Raw genomic sequence first — 18,098 nt, forward strand, 5'->3', positions numbered from 1 at the left:
GGTCATTCCAGCACTGCCATCTCGTTCCACAGGTGGTAACTCAAGAAGAGCAACCTCAAGGAGAGCGAATCCCTAGCAGCCCACGTGAATTTGATGCAGGGACTTATATGTAAATGTCTCTCATAGTGTTCCATGGACACTCTCAGAAGCAAGAGATCAAATGTCATGAATGAAAATGCATATGTAGCTGCAGGTTTCCATTCACTTACCGTACCTTCTCTTCTCCAATTGAGATACATGTACACCTAATGCTAACTTCCCTTTTTTCTCCTTAGTTTTACAAAGTTTTATTTTTCTTCCAGAGCTTAATGTCTAGGCAATGTTCTGCTGAATGTTGATGGTTATATAAGAACGTTTTTCATGTTCATCTATAAGTCAAAGTTCTCACGGGCTTCTCAGCCTTGTGGCTGCTTCCTTGTTCTGTCACTGGAAGTCCATCTCCTACTGTAACTCTCGTACTATCAGGTATAGGACGAGTCAGTCCCTCTACTTGGGACAGTTACTTAAGATTGTAACTTACCTCTTCCTTTCTCTTTCTCATACCCTTCTTTCCCCTTTACTCCGACCCCCTTGCCCTAATAGTCGGGGAACACCAGACCTCCTTAAGATGCTACGTAATCTTGGGGTGGTTTGGGCGATCCCTTGACTATCTCCCATTACAGCATTCTTGAGTGCATTTCAGTGAAACACTTGAGGTTTTCAGGATGGTGGGCCCGCCTAGAGTGAAACTGGCCTCTCTAAATGTCCGAGGTTTTAACACTCCGGAGAAATGCTCAGGGGTTTTATACGGCATGCACAGGGAGAGGGTGCAAATACTGTTGTTGCAAGAAACACATTTCAAACGAGACCATGTTCCAAAAATCCTATCAAAACACTATACTTATTGGGTTCATAGTACTAATCCAGATTCTAAATCTAAAGGAGTTTCAATTGCTCTTCATAAATCACGACCTTATACTTTTCTAGAGTCACAGATGGATCCTATGGGTCGGTTCCTGTTCCTGAAGCTGCGGATCCATGAGAGAGTGTACACCATCGGGAATCTCTACCTACCAAATACCAGACAAAGCAAAGCTCTATCAGGTATTCTTACCAAGTTGGACACCTTTGCTGAGGGATTGGTGCTGCTGGGAGGTGATTTCAATATGATCATGGAGCCCTTGTTGGACTCTTCCACGTCAGTTCCCTGGTCAACAATTACTAGATCCAAACATTTGCCAGACAACTGGTAGATGTCTGGAGAATACTTCATCCTAAGGAAAAAGATTTCACGTACTTTTCCCCAGCGCACCAATCCTACAGCAGATTAGATAGATTTCTAATCTCCCACCATGCATTATCCCTCTCTCCTTGCTCACATATAGGCACCCCAATTTGGTCAGATCATGCACCAATATTCTTATCTCTAGAACTTCCTGGTCTGATAGCCAAAGAATGGACATGGAGGTTAAATGAAACCTTGTTGAAGGACAGTGTATGTAGGGCCGACATAGAATCTAATATTAAACAATTTTTTGAGAATCAAACACTAGATGATACAGCCCTTCCTCTACAATGGGAAGCATTAAAATGCATGCTGCGGGGTGTCTTAATATGCCATGGAGCCAGACTCAAGAGGGAGAAGGGAGCAAAGATACGACAACTTTTAACGCAGATAGCTAAACTTGAACAATCACACAATCAATCACTGGACCCAAACATCCTCTTTGAACTCCCATCATCTAGAGATCAGCTTAAAAGATTACTCTCAGATTCTATTTTTAGAAACACTGAACGTTTTCGAAGTTATCTCTTCTCGCACTCCAATAAACCCGGAAGGGCTCTAGCACGTTATATACACCCTCGACAACAAGCTAGCTTTATCCCAACCATAATGGATGCTAGAGGTGCTTTGATACATCATCCGAGACAAATAGCGGAAACCTTTAAAGCATACTACGAGGGTTTATATGACATACGAGGGCAATTTGCGGACATGCAAGAGGAAGCGCTTGATAAGCGAATAAAAACATACATAGAAGACACAGCTCTTCCCACGATACCTATAGAAAAGGGAACAGAAATTGAGGGAGATTTTACAGACAATGAGATAGGAGAAGATCTAAAATCACTAAAAGGGGGGAAAAGCCCAGGTCCAGACGGTTTCACTGCACCCTTCTTCAAAGACTTTAAAGATTTGTTATCACCTTTTCTCTTAAGAGTATTCAATAGCATTTCACCTACGTGTCCCTTTCCTAAGCAGTCACTGGAGGGTCACATAGTAGTAATTCCGAAGCCCAATAAAGACCCAAAAGTCTGCACTAATTATCGTCCCATATCCCTAATCAACTGTGACATCAAACTATACTCCAAACTTATAGCGAATCGCCTTAATAAAGTACTTCCCGGGGTCATCCATGGAGATCAAGTAGGGTTTATACCCGGTAGGGAAGCTAGGGATAACACTATTCGCACGATTAATCTCATCTCTAGAGCAAAAAGCATTGGGGATCCTCTCTGTCTCTTTGCAGTCGACGCAGAAAAAGCGTTTGACAGAGTTAACTGGAGATTTATGATTGCAGCGCTGAAACAGATTGGTTTGGACCCCACAGTAATAGGGAAAATCTGCGCTTTATACACGAACCCCACAGCAAGAGTGAGGACCAATGGTATACTTGCCTCTTCTTTTTTTTTTTTTTTTTTTGAAACATGAAGTTTTTTTTGAAAAATTTTCGAATAGGTAAGAACAATGATATCAGTACAAATCCATCATTGATTGCATACAACGTCATAAGAGAGTTTGTGAGGAACAAGAAGTGGGAGGGGAAGAGGGGAGAGGTGGATTAAGGGAAAGGGAAGGGAGGAGGAGGAAGGGGGGGAAGGAAGGAAGGGGGAGGGACATAGGATAACAAAAATAATACATAATGAATGAACCAGATATACTGATAATATCTATTGTAAAAGAATAGAATTCACAAAGAAGGTCAGTATTTCAGTGGTGATCCTAAAAAAACAGGATTAAGTAAAATACAATAACGTACGATAACATAAAGTGGTACATTAATATGGGTAAACACAGGTATTCTTTATATCATGAGTGTGACATTTGCAAAATAATGTGAGCAGGTTGTGAAATATTATTATGAACCATCCAGAGCCTATTTATAGGGCTAGTGAATTTGCTATACTGGAGTTAGCGTGAAAGCTACTCTTCAACCATACTCCCCATTGATTATAAAATTTCCCTTTTTTAAAAAGAGCTGAGGCAGCTACTCCTTCATACCAACAATTATCTTCGACCATTTTAATGACGTCAAGATTATTAGGAATTTGGTTAGATTTCCAATGAGTGGCAAAAATAGTTCTAAATTCAAAAGGGATTGTCTCAATGCCTATAAAAAGGAGTGCCAATTGTGGAGAGGGAACAATTGAAAAATGGCAAACCTTTGCAAAGGTACTAAATGATCATTGCCAGAGAGAGTTAATCGGGGGGCAATCCCACCAGCAATGAAGGAAGGATCCTTGTAGATGGCCACATTTCCAGCAAGTCGAGGGTGTATCTGGGAATATTCTATTTAGTTTCATCGGGTGATAATACCATCTATATAGAATTTTCCTAGATGTGTCTAGGTGAGAAATGCATCTTGAGATGTTAAATATTGCATCAAGTGCAGATGACCACTGTACTGGAGATAAAGCAATGGATAGATCATGAGACCATTTGGACTTAATCGTTTGTAGAGGGTCTTCTAGTGGAGTGATAAGAACTTTGTATGATTTAGATATCCCTTTACTGTTAATGTTATGGTTTAAAAGCCATTTCGTGAAAGGAAATGAGGCTGGAATGTTGTTATTACGACTAAGAGGTTGTGTAAAGAGGGTGTTAGCAATGGCATGTCTGATTTGGAGATATTTATAAAAATCTCTTGTAGGGAGATCATGAGACTGTGAAATTTCCGAAAAAGGTTTCAGAATATTATTTATGAAGAGATCATTAATAAGGCATAAGCCATTCCTTTTCCAAGTTGAGATGTCTAAGTCTGGGATATAGGCTTCCAGAATTGAGATGCTATAATCTTGAAGGGGTATAATAAATAAGTGACGTTTGTTGGCTACAACGTCCCAAGTGTTGAAGATGGCTTTAGTGGTGGCCAAATTATAGTTTGGAGTAAACCTAAAAAGAGACATGGCTGTAAGGAGATCTTTTAAGGAATGTTTCCCAAGAGAGAATTCTTCTATACGAGACCATTCTTTTTGTTGATCGTTATGCCATAAATGCTTTAGTTGGCCTAGGATTGTAGCTCTATAATATTGTATTATTGAGGGACAGTTTAAACCGCCTTCTTTTTTGGGGAGATATAAAATATCTGCTTTTATTCTATGATATTTGCCTCTCCATATAAAGTGTAGGAGACACTTCTGCAAATCCTTGAGAAATTTTATGGGTATTGGAATAGGTAGGTTTCTGAAATAATATAAAATTTTGGGCAAAATACTCATTTTAATAACAGCGATTTTGCCTAACCAGGAGATGCCTTGTGTTTTAAATTTCGACTTAATGTCATGAAATAAAGGAATATAATTGAGGATGAATGTTTCACTCGGAGTAGCTGTTAGATTAATTCCTAGGTAGGGGATTGATTTTTTAACCCAGTTAAACTGGAAAGCTAGTTTTAAGGACTTGACGGTTTTTTCTGGAATTCCTAAGTTTAGGATTTGAGATTTTGTAGTATTAATTTTATAATAAGATGCCTTCGTGAAAGACGAGAGTATATCGCAAGTGTGAGTAAGAGAAGTGGCTGGGTTAGATAATAGCAAAAGAACGTCATCCGCGAATAAACCTATGCGGTGGTCTTTCCCTGAGATTGAAATACCAGTAATGTGAGGGGATGATCTAATATGGGAGGCGAATGGTTCCATTAAAAGGGCAAAAATAAAGGAGATAAGGGACAACTCTGCCTAGTGCCATTTGAGATGGGGAACAGGTGGGATTTAAAGCCAGAAGAATAAACAAAAGCTTGGGGGGAGGAGTATAGGTTTAAAATGCCAGTTAATAAGGGGCCAATAAACCCAAATTTCTTCAGAACAGAACTAAGAAATCCCCAATGTACCCTGTCGAACTCTTCTTTTGACATAAAAAATGGGACTCGTCAATGGTGCCCACTCTCACCCTTATTGTATGTGATAGCTATGGAACATCTAGTTAATGCCTTACGAGATAACTCGGATATTATAGGTATAAAATTAGGAAACACACATCATAAATTGGCCCTCTATGCCGACAATCTCCTTATGTACATTTCAAACCCTCATGTTGCTATTCCATCTATTCTACAAGAATTCCAAAAGTTTGGCCTACTTAGTAACTTTAAAATGAACCCCACTAACAGTGAGATGCTCAATATTTCACTCCCGTCAGCTGTAGCTTCCCAGACTCAAAGTAACTTTCCCTTTAAATGGCAGAACATTAGTATAACATATTTAGGACTACAAATCCCAAGGCAGCTCCATCTGCTTTACCCTCTTAACTACCTACCTTTGCAAAAAAAAAGTATTGGAAGACTTACAGAAATACTCCTTGAAGCACATCTCATGGTTTGGAAGACTGGGAGTCATTAAGATGGACATTCTTCCGAGATTTCTGTATCTTTTTCAAACAGTCCCAATAAGCGTACCTAGAGGATATTTTATGGTTCTTCAGAAGGCCATTACTCGATTCATTTGGAAATCCAATAGGGCTAGGATTAACTCTTCAATACTAACTAAACATAGAGATAAGGGAGGGTTGGGTCTACCAGATCTTAAAGTATATCATGCATCAGCGATACTGATGAGAATCATAAATTGGTCAGATAGGAATTCCCCGAAACTTTGGATTAAGATGGAAAGGGAACTTTCCCCAATAGACTTGTCAGTAGCACCCTGGGTGAATAATAGACCAGCTCAGGAAGGTTGGCCTTTCTTGGTGAGACACACCTTGACCTGCTGGGATTATTGGACCTCGAAGTTCCAGATTTCGCAAAAAAAAGGTCCTATGACCCCAATCATTGGTAACCCTGATTTTGTGGTGGGTGAAAAAACATCTAATCTCTTGATATAGCACAAATCCCAATGCCCCAGGGTCCGGGATATTATGGTGCGAACTAACTTACAAAAATACGACTCCCTTGTCCCTGAAGAAGATAGACGGAACGGTTCCATGTGGTTCGCATACGCCCAGATTAGATCTTTTATACACAGTTTGTTTGACCAAAGGTCATGTCCTGACTTAACAGCCTTTGACAGCATCTACATAAAACCTGATGTTCATTACAGGCTCATATCACAATTGTATGAGCTTCTAATGGACCGCAAAAATCCTGATATAGCCCCATTCTTTAAAAAATGGGAGTCTGATCTTCAAATGATTTTTTCGTCGGAGGATGTCCTTAAGATGTGTACACTCTCTCATGGATTGTCTATAGCAGTCCACGCAAAGGAAAAGAACTTCAAGATCCTAGCCAGGTGGTATTATTGCCCCTCGACTCTCAACAAAATGTTCCCGAATGTTTCTAACCTATGCTGGAGATGCAATTCTGAGATAGGCTCAATGTTACACATCTGGTGGGCATGTCCAATAATAAAAAAAAATTGGGACCAAGTTTTCCTTATCTACAACAAATTTACAGGTAAAACCATTCCCAACTCCCCTAAAATTGCTCTTTTATCGCTAATCCCAGGTTCGATAGCTAGTCTAAAGAAGAACCCGCTATGGTTCTTTCTAGTAGCAGCACGTATGGTAATTCCACGACAATGGAAAAAGGTGGATGCTCCCTCTCTCTGTGCATGGGCGTCCGAACTCAGACATCTGTTGAGAATGGAAGAACTCACAGCACACTCGTATAGTCTGGAAGGCTTATTCTATAACAGATGGAATGCATTGGTGGAATTTCTTCATTCTACAGAGTTCTCGAGATTAGTTGGAGAAATTACTAGTTCACAGACACATTCCTAGCGGGTAACGGTATACTGAAGTGTTCTCCCGGGTTATCTCCCCTTGGTGGATGATGAGATGTGATCCAGGGATTAATAGAATTGCAATATGCTTACTCATCTCCCTTTCTCCCATTTCCCTTTTCCTAATCTGCATATTGGCTGCCTTGGGAAGGTATACACAGTGTTTTCCATCTTTATGTCTTTCTCATTCTCTCCTCTTAGGCCCTGATTGGTCGGTTTATATTTTACATGTTGTATAAGCGAGCTGACTTCACTCAAGTTATAAGCAATCCCTAGATTTAGGGAGATAGGTTTCTAATTAGTTGCATGATATGTACAATGCTGATTCAATGGAACTATTTTCCTTAATTTTATTGTTTTATATACCTACTTTCTTTAAATGTATATCTTTGTTGCCACAAAAATTTGGATCCTGCGAAATCCTATATTTGTATTTTGCTTTGTGAATCTTGAGCAATCATTGTTCAAGAAAGATATGCTTGAAAAATAATAAAGCAAAGTAAACATAAAAATGTGAAGGCAGATGCCCTGTCACATTGTTTTCCGGGAGGGGGGAACTTTTAAGACCCGGGTCCCATTTTGGCTGAAGGGGTGGTCGTTTCTGCTCTTTATCCTGATTTGGAGGCAGAGGTTCAGGCAGCCCAGGCAGAGGCTCCTGATCTTTGTCCTCCTGGGAGGTTGTTTGTGCCTCTCGCTTTACGACACAAGGTTTTTAAGGAGCACCACGATACTGTCCTTGCTGGGCACCCGGGGAGCAGAGCCACAGTGGATCTCATTGATCGGAGATTCTGGTGGCCGGCTCTTCGTAAGACGGTTGAGGGTTTTGTGGCAGCCTGCGAGGCCTGTGCTCGTGCCAAGGTCCCTCATTCACGGCCATCGGGTTCTCTCCTCCCGTTACCCATTCCTTCCCGTCCTTGGACGCATCTGTCCATGGACTTCATTACGGACCTGCCTCGTTCCTCGGGGAAGACTGTGATTTTGGTAGTAGTGGACCGTTTTAGCAAAATGGCGCATTTCATTTCCTTTCCTGGGTTACCCAATGCTAAGACGCTGGCGCAAGCGTTTGTGGATCACCTCGTTAAATTGCATGGCATTCCTTCAGACATCGTTTCTGATAGGGGCACGCAATTTGTTTCCAGATTCTGGAAGGCCTTCTGTTCTCGCTTGGGGGTTCGGTTGTCATTCTCTTCTGCTTTTCACCCGCAGTTGAATGGTCAGACCAAACGCGTCAATCAGAATCTGGAGACATATCTGCGCTGTTTTGTGGCGGAGAATCAGGAGGATTGGTGTTCTTTTTTGTCCCTTGCTGAGTTTGCTTTAAATAACCGTCGCCAGGAGTCCTCTGATAAGTCACCATTTTTTGGTGCATATGGGTTTCATCCGCAGTTTGGGACATTCTCTGGAGAGGGGTCTTCTGGTTTACCTGATGAGGAGAGATTTTCCTCGTCTTTGTCATTTATTTGGCAAAAGATTCAGGTTAATCTGAAGATGATGAGTGAGAGATATAAGCGTGTGGCGTATAAGAGATGTGTGCCTGGTCCGGACCTGAATGTGGGGGATCTGGTGTGGTTGTCTACAAAGAATATCAAACTGAAGGTTCCCTCCTGGAAGTTGGGTCCTAGGTTTATTGGGCCTTACAAGATCTTGTCCGTCATCAATCCCGTTGCCTTCCATCTTGATCTTCCTCAGACTTGGAGGATCCATAACTAGTGTTGAGCGAACAGTTCGAGCATAGTTCGGGTCCGTACCGAATTTTGGGGTGTTCGTGACACGGACCCGAACCCGAACTTTTTCGTAAAAGTTCGGGTTCGGGTTCGTCGTTCGGCATGTATTTTGGCGCATTTTGAAAGGCTGCAAAGCAGCCAATCAACATGCATCATACTACTTGCCCTAAGATGCCATCGCAGCCATGCCTACTATTGGCAAGGCTGTGATTGGCCAAGTGCAGCATGTGACTCAGCCTCTTATAAGCTTGTGCGCACGTCGGGACGTGCTCACTCCCGATGTGAATAGAACAGGGTTAGACGCAGCTGATGCTAGGGCGAGAATAGGCAGGGATAATTGAATAACTGGAAGCAAATTTCTCTCCTCCACCTGTGATTCATCTGAACAACTGCAGCTGAGCTGCTTTTTTGATAGGGATTGGCTATTTTTAGAGTGGCCAGAGTGATTTTTCCATCCACATGTACCCGGGCTGACCGCCGGCCGCCATTTTGCGACTTGTAGTGCTGCAGCAGAAGCTGCCACAGTGTGCATTCCAAAGCTCCAAACAAGTCAGACATCTACACCTGGGATTCAGACCAATAGCGATTTAGCAGCACAGTCCAAGGCTATTTTTTTTAAAGGTTGTGCAGACCATTTTGTGGCACATGTTACTGGGCTGATAGGCGGCGGCTATCTTGGGACTAGTGCTGCAGCACAATCTCTCCCAACGTCCATTAATCACTTGTAATAGTGGTCTGTGCCATAGAAATCCTACATCAGGGACTTGGGTGTGCTTGTGTCACCCCTACTAATACCAGTCCACCTGTAATCCATACAGTGAAAAGCCATAAAGTATTCCAGTGAGGGAATTTTTTATTTATTTAAAAAAGGCCAAGTTAGTTTATCTGGCGTTCAATATACTAGATACAGTTAGGCCTGCGTTTCATACATCTGGAATTAGCAAACTAATGTGCTGGGGTTGGGAAAACATATATGTACCCATACTAGAATCTGTCAAAGAAAGCGGTACTCACATATAACAGTCATTCCATCTGTAATCCATACAGTCAAAAGACTGAAAGTATTCCAGTGAGGGAATTTTTTTTATTTAAAAAAGGCCAAGTTAGTTTATCTGGCGTTCAATATACTAGATACAGTTAGGCCTGCGTTTCATACATCTGGAATTAGCAAACTAATGTGCTGGGGTTGGGAAAACATATATGTACCCATACTAGAATCTGTCAAAGAAAGCGGTACTCACATATAACAGTCATTCCATCTGTAATCCATACAGTCAAAAGACTGAAAGTATTCCAGTGAGGGAATTTTTTTTTTATTTAAAAAAGGCCAAGTTAGTTTATCTGGCGTTCAATATACTAGATACAGTTAGGCCTGCGTTTCATACATCTGGAATTAGCAAACTAATGTGCTGGGGTTGGGAAAACATATATGTACCCATACTAGAATCTGTCAAAGAAAGCGGTACTCACATATAACAGTCATTCCATCTGTAATGCATACAGTCAAAAGACTGAAAGTATTCCAGTGAGGGAATTTTTTTTATTTAAAAAAGGCCAAGTTAGTTTATCTGGCGTTCAATATACTAGATACAGTTAGGCCTGCGTTTCATACATCTGGAATTAGCAAACTAATGTGCTGGGGTTGGGAAAACATATATGTACCCATACTAGAATCTGTCAAAGAAAGCGGTACTCACATATAACAGTCATTCCATCTGTAATCCATACAGTCAAAAGACTGAAAGTATTCCAGTGAGGGAATTTTTTTTATTTAAAAAAGGCCAAGTTAGTTTATCTGGCGTTCAATATACTAGATACAGTTAGGCCTGCGTTTCATACATCTGGAATTAGCAAACTAATTTGCTGGGGTTGAAAAAACATATATGTACCCATACTAGAATCTGTCAAAGAAAGCGGTACTCACATATAACAGTCATTCCATCTGTAATCCATACAGTCAAAAGACTGAAAGTATTCCAGTGAGGGAATTTTTATTTTATTTAAAAAAGGCCAAGTTAGTTTATCTGGCGTTCAATATACTAGATACAGTTAGGCCTGCGTTTCATACATCTGGAATTAGCAAACTAATGTGCTGGGGTTGGGAAAACATATATGTACCCATACTAGAATCTGTCAAAGAAAGCGGTACTCACATATAACAGTCATTCCATCTGTAATCCATACAGTCAAAAGACTGAAAGTATTCCAGTGAGGGAATTTTTTTTATTTAAAAAAGGCCAAGTTAGTTTATCTGGCGTTCAATATACTAGATACAGTTAGGCCTGCGTTTCATACATCTGGAATTAGCAAACTAATTTGCTGGGGTTGGGAAAACATATATGTACCCATACTAGAATCTGTCAAAGAAAGCGGTACTCACATATAACAGTCATTCCATCTGTAATCCATACAGTCAAAAGACTGAAAGTATTCCAGTGAGGGAATTTTTATTTTATTTAAAAAAGGCCAAGTTAGTTTATCTGGCGTTCAATATACTAGATACAGTTAGGCCTGCGTTTCATACATCTGGAATTAGCAAACTAATGTGCTGGGGTTGGGAAAACATATATGTACCCATACTAGAATCTGTCAAAGAAAGCGGTACTCACATATAACAGTCATTCCATCTGTAATCCATACAGTCAAAAGACTGAAAGTATTCCAGTGAGGGAATTTTTTTTATTTAAAAAAGGCCAAGTTAGTTTATCTGGCGTTCAATATACTAGATACAGTTAGGCCTGCGTTTCATACATCTGGAATTAGCAAACTAATTTGCTGGGGTTGGGAAAACATATATGTACCCATACTAGAATCTGTCAAAGAAAGCGGTACTCACATATAACAGTCATTCCATCTGTAATCCATACAGTCAAAAGACTGAAAGTATTCCAGTGAGGGAATTTTTTTTATTTAAAAAAGGCCAAGTTAGTTTATCTGGCGTTCAATATACTAGATACAGTTAGGCCTGCGTTTCATACATCTGGAATTAGCAAACTAATTTGCTGGGGTTGGGAAAACATATATGTACCCATACTAGAATCTGTCAAAGAAAGCGGTACTCACATATAACAGTCATTCCATCTGTAATCCATACAGTCAAAAGACTGAAAGTATTCCAGTGAGGGAATTTTTTTTATTTAAAAAAGGCCAAGTTAGTTTATCTGGCGTTCAATATACTAGATACAGTTAGGCCTGCGTTTCATACATCTGGAATTAGCAAACTAATGTGCTGGGGTTGGGAAAACATATATGTACCCATACTAGAATCTGTCAAAGAAAGCGGTACTCACATATAACAGTCATTCCATCTGTAATCCATACAGTCAAAAGACTGAAAGTATTCCAGTGAGGGAATTTTTTTTATTTAAAAAAGGCCAAGTTAGTTTATCTGGCGTTCAATATACTAGATACAGTTAGGCCTGCGTTTCATACATCTGGAATTAGCAAACTAATGTGCTGGGGTTGGGAAAACATATATGTACCCATACTAGAATCTGTCAAAGAAAGCGGTACTCACATATAACAGTCATTCCATCTGTAATCCATACAGTCAAAAGACTGAAAGTATTCCAGTGAGGGAATTTTTTTTATTTAAAAAAGGCCAAGTTAGTTTATCTGGCGTTCAATATACTAGATACAGTTAGGCCTGCGTTTCATACATCTGGAATTAGCAAACTAATTTGCTGGGGTTGGGAAAACATATATGTACCCATACTAGAATCTGTCAAAGAAAGCGGTACTCACATATAACAGTCATTCCATCTGTAATCCATACAGTCAAAAGACTGAAAGTATTCCAGTGAGGGAATTTTTTTTATTTAAAAAAGGCCAAGTTAGTTTATCTGGCGTTCAATATACTAGATACAGTTAGGCCTGCGTTTCATACATCTGGAATTAGCAAACTAATGTGCTGGGGTTGGGAAAACATATATGTACCCATACTAGAATCTGTCAAAGAAAGCGGTACTCACATATAACAGTCATTCCATCTGTAATCCATACAGTCAAAAGACTGAAAGTATTCCAGTGAGGGAATTTTTTTTATTTAAAAAAGGCCAAGTTAATTTATCTGGCGTTCAATATACTAGATACAGTTAGGCCTGCGTTTCATACATCTGGAATTAGCAAACTAATGTGCTGGGGTTGGGAAAACATATATGTACCCATACTAGAATCTGTCAAAGAAAGCGGTACTCACATATAACAGTCATTCCATCTGTAATCCATACAGTCAAAAGACTGAAAGTATTCCAGTGAGGGAATTTTTTTTATTTAAAAAAGGCCAAGTTAGTTTATCTGGCGTTCAATATACTAGATACAGTTAGGCCTGCGTTTCATACATCTGGAATTAGCAAACTAATTTGCTGGGGTTGGGAAAACATATATGTACCCATACTAGAATCTGTCAAAGAAAGCGGTACTCACATATAACAGTCATTCCATCTGTAATCCATACAGTCAAAAGACTGAAAGTATTCCAGTGAGGGAATTTTTTTTATTTAAAAAAGGCCAAGTTAGTTTATCTGGCGTTCAATATACTAGATACAGTTAGGCCTGCGTTTCATACATCTGGAATTAGCAAACTAATTTGCTGGGGTTGGGAAAACATATATGTACCCATACTAGAATCTGTCAAAGAAAGCGGTACTCACATATAACAGTCATTCCATCTGTAATCCATACAGTCAAAAGACTGAAAGTATTCCAGTGAGGGAATTTTTTTTATTTAAAAAAGGCCAAGTTAGTTTATCTGGCGTTCAATATACTAGATACAGTTAGGCCTGCGTTTCATACATCTGGAATTAGCAAACTAATGTGCTGGGGTTGGGAAAACATATACAGTCATGTGAAAAAATTAGGACACCCTTTGAAAGCATGTGGTTTTTTGTAACATTTTTAATAAATGGTTATTTCATCTCCGTTTCAACAATACAGAGAGATTAAAGTAATCCGACTAAACAAAGAAAACTGAAGAAAAGTCTTTTCAAGATCTTCTGTAAATGTCATTCTACAAAAATGCCTATTCTAACTGAGGAAAAAGATAGGACACCCTTGCCCCTAATAGCGAGTGTTACCTCCTTTGGCTGAAATAACTGCAGTGAGACGGTTCTTGTAGCCATCTACCAGTCTTCGACATCGGTCTGAGGAAATTTTACCCCACTCCTCAATGCAGAACTTTTTCAGCTGTGAGATGTTTGAGGGGTTTCTTGCACGTACAGCCCTTTTCAAGTCACCCCACAGCATCTCAATGGGATTCAAATCTGGACTTTGACTTGGCCATTCCAGGACTCTCCATTTCTTCTTTTTCAGCCAATCTTTGGTTGATTTACTAGTATGTTTTGGGTCATTGTCATGTTGCATGGTCCAGTTCCGCTTCAGCTTTAATTTTCTAACTGATGGTCTCACATGTTCTTCAAGCACCTTCTGATACACAGTAGAATTCATCGTGGATTCTATGATGGTGAGCTGACCAGGTCCTGCTGCAGCAAAGCAGCCCCAAACCATGACACTTCCACCTCCATGCTTCACAGTTGGTATGAGGTTCTTTTCTTGGAATGCTGTGTTTGGTTTACGCCAAACATGTCCTCTGCTGTTGTGTCCAAATAATTCAATTTTGGACTCATCTGTCCAAAGAACATTATTCCAGAAGTCCTGGTCTTTGTCAACTTTATCGCTGGCAAATGTCAGTCTGGCCTCGATGTTTCTCTTGGAAAGCAAAGGTTTCCTCCTTGCACACCTCCCATGCAAGTTAAACTTGTACAGTCTCTTTCTGATTGTAGAGGCATGTACTTCTACATCAACAGTAGCCAGAGCCTGCTGTAGTTCTCGAGATGACACTTTAGGGTTTTTGGATACCTCTTTTAGCATCTTGCGGTCTGCTCTTGGGGTGAACTTGCTGGGGCGACCAGTCCTGGGCATGTTGGCAGTTGTTTTGAAAGCCCTCCACTTGTAGACTATCTTCCGGACAGTGGAATGGCTGATTTCAAAATCTTTTGAGATCTTTTTAAATCCCTTCCCAGACTCATAGGCTGCTACAATCTTTTTTCTGAAGTCCTCTGACAGCTCTTTTGCTCTCACCATGGTGCTCACTCTCACTTCAACAGTCAGGAGCACACCAAACTAAATGTCTGAGGTTTAAATAGGGCAAGCCTCATTCAACATGCAGAGTAACGATCTACTAATTATGTGCACCTGGTGTGATATACCTGTGTGAGATCTGAGCCAATTTAAGAGGGAATACATGTGAGGGTGTCCTATCTTTTTCCTCAGTTAGAATAGGCATTTTTGTAGAATGACATTTACAGAAGATCTTGAAAAGACTTTTCTTCAGTTTTCTTTGTTTAGTTGGATTACTTTAATCTCTCTGTATTGTTGAAACGGAGATGAAATAACCATTTATTAAAAATGTTACAAAAAACCACATGCTTTCAAAGGGTGTCCTAATTTTTTCACATGACTGTATGTACCCATACTAGAATCTGTCAAAGAAAGCGGTACTCACATATAACAGTCATTCCATCTGTAATCCATACAGTCAAAAGACTGAAAGTATTCCAGTGAGGGGATTTTGCTTATAAAAAATAATATATTTCATTGTGGTGCGAGTTGAATCGCAACAATGAAGAAAAATACTATTAAGGGACGAGGACACGGTCGTGGTGGTGTCCGTGGAGCCTCTGTTGCTGGTAGAGGACGTGGCCGTTCGGCCCCAGGCGCACACAGTAGGGAACGAACTCCCTCAACTAGCCGGCAGAATGTACCGCAATATCTCGTGGGGCACAATGCCGCTCTTAGGATGGTAAGGCCTGAGCAGGTACAGGCATTAATCGATTGGGTGGCCGACAGTGCTTCCAGCACGTTCACCACATGGTCTTCCACCCAGTCTTCTGCGGAAAGCGCACAGGTGGCACCTGAAAACCAAGCCCATCAGTCTGTCACATCACCCCCAAGCATATCAGGGAAACGGTCTGAGCCACAAGTTATGCAGCAGTCTCTTCTTCTGTTTGAAGACTCTGCTTCCAGGGTTTCCCAGGGGCGTCCACCTAGCCCTTCCTCAGTGGAGGAAGACATACCATGCACTGACGCACAACCACTTATGTCTCCAGATGAAGAGGACATGGGAATACCACCACAGCAGAGTCACCGACTCTCTGATGATGACGAAACACAGGTGCCCACTGCCGCGTCTTTTTGCAGTGTGCAGACTGAACAGGAGGAGGTCAGGGAGGGAGACTGGGTGGAAGACGATGCAGAGGACGATGAGGTCTTAGACCCCACATGGACTGAAGGTCGTGGCGATGACTTTCACAGTTCAGAGGAAGAGGTAGTGGTGAGACCGAGACAACAGCGAAGCCAAAGAGGGAGCAGGGGGCCAAAGCAGACGAGCCGCCACCCCCAGAGTTCGCCTGCTACTGGACATCGCCAACAGGGACCCAGCCCCACAAAGGCAGCTTCAAAGAGTTCCCTGGCATGGCACTTCTTTAAACAATGTCCTACCGACAAGACCCGAGTGACTTGCACGCTCTGCCATCAGAGCCTGAGGCGAGGCATTAACGTTCTGAACCTCAGCACAACCTGCATGACCAGGCATCTACATGCAAAGCATGAACTGCAGTGGGGTACACACCTTAAAAACCAGGCACTCGCTGAGGCTCCCCCTGCTCCCTCTACCGCTGCTGCCTCGGCTTCCGCCTCGAGAGGAATGTTGCCACCTGCCGAGCAGCAAACAGAGGATGTGCCACCGACACCACCACCACCGCCACCGTCAACTAGCGTCTCCACTATATCACACAGCAGCGTTCAGCTCTCAATATCTCAAACCTTAGAGAGGAAGCGCAAATTCCCCCCGAGTCACCCTCGAGCCCTTGGCCTGAACGCCAGCATTTCTAAACTGCTGGCCTTTGAAATGCTGTCATTCCGGCTGGTGGACACAGACAGCTTCAAAAAGCTGATGGCCATGGCTGTCCCGCAGTATGTGGTTCCCAGCCGCCACTACTTCTCCAAGACAGCCGTGCCTTCCCTGCACATGCAAGTGTCCGATAAAATCAAGTGTGCACTGCGCAACGCCATTTGTGGCAAGGTCCACCTAACCACAGATACGTGGACCAGTAAGCACGGCCAGGGACGCTATATCTCACTAACTGCACACTGGATGAATGTAGTGGCGGCTGGGCCCCCGGCGGACAGTTCCTTGGCGCACGTCCTTCCGCCCCCTAGGATCGCAGGGCATCATTCTCTGCCTCCTGTAGCCTCCTCCTCCTACTCGGCTTCCTCCTCCACTGCTTCCACCAGCTCATCCGGTCAGCCACACACCTTCACCACCAACTTCAGCACAGCCCGGGGTAAACGTCAGCAGGCCATTCTGAAACTCATATGTTTGGGGGACAGGCCCCACACCGCACAGGAGTTGTGGCGGGGTATTGAACAACAGACCGACGAGTGGTTTCTGCCGGTGGGCCTCAAGCCAGGCCTGGTGGTATGCGATAATGGGCGAAATCTCGTGGCAGCTCTGGGACTAGCCGGTTTGACGCACATCCCTTGCCTGGCGCATGTGCTGAACTTGGTGGTGCAGAGGTTCATTCACCACTACCCCAACATGTCAGAGCTGCTGCATAAAGTGCGGGCCGTCTGTGCGCGCTTCCGCCGTTCACATCCTGCCGCTGCTCGCCTGTCTGCGCTACAGCGGAACTTCGGCCTTCCCGCTCACCGCCTCATATGCGACGTGCCCACCCGGTGGAACTCCACCTTGCACATGCTGGAGAGACTGTGCGAGCAGCAGCAGGCCATAGTGGAGTTTCAGCTGCAGCACGCTCGCGTCAGTCGTACTGCCGAACAGCACCACTTCACCACCAATGATTGGGCCTCCATGCGAGACCTGTGTGCCCTGCTGCGCTGTTTCGAGTACTCCACCAACATGGCCAGTGGCGATGACACTGTTATCAGCGTTACAATACCACTTCTATGTCTCCTTGAGAAAACACTTAGGGCAATGATGTTAGAGGAGGTGGCCCAGGTGGAGGAGGATGAGGGCTCGTTTCTAACACTTTCGGGCCAGTCTGTTCGAAGTGGCTCAGAGGGAGGTTTGTTTAAGCAGCAGAGGACAGGTTCACAAGTCGCCAGCCAAGGCACTGTACTGGAGGACGAGGAGGATGAGGAGGTGGAGGGGGACGAGGATGACGCAAGTTCACAGCGGGGTGGCAGCCCAGGCCCATCACTGGTGCGTGGCTGGGGGGATACGGTGGACGATGACGATACGCCTCCCACAGAGGACAGCTTGTCCTTACCCATGGGTAGCCTGGCCCACATGAGCGAATATATGCTCCAATGCCTGCGCAACAACAGCAGAGTTGCCCACGTTTTAACGTGTGCAGACTACTGGGTGGCCACCCTGCTGGATCC

The sequence above is a fragment of the Bufo bufo genome, chromosome 9 (genome assembly GCF_905171765.1).
Source record: "Bufo bufo chromosome 9, aBufBuf1.1, whole genome shotgun sequence".
In the NCBI taxonomy this organism is placed as follows: Eukaryota; Metazoa; Chordata; class Amphibia; order Anura; family Bufonidae; genus Bufo; species Bufo bufo.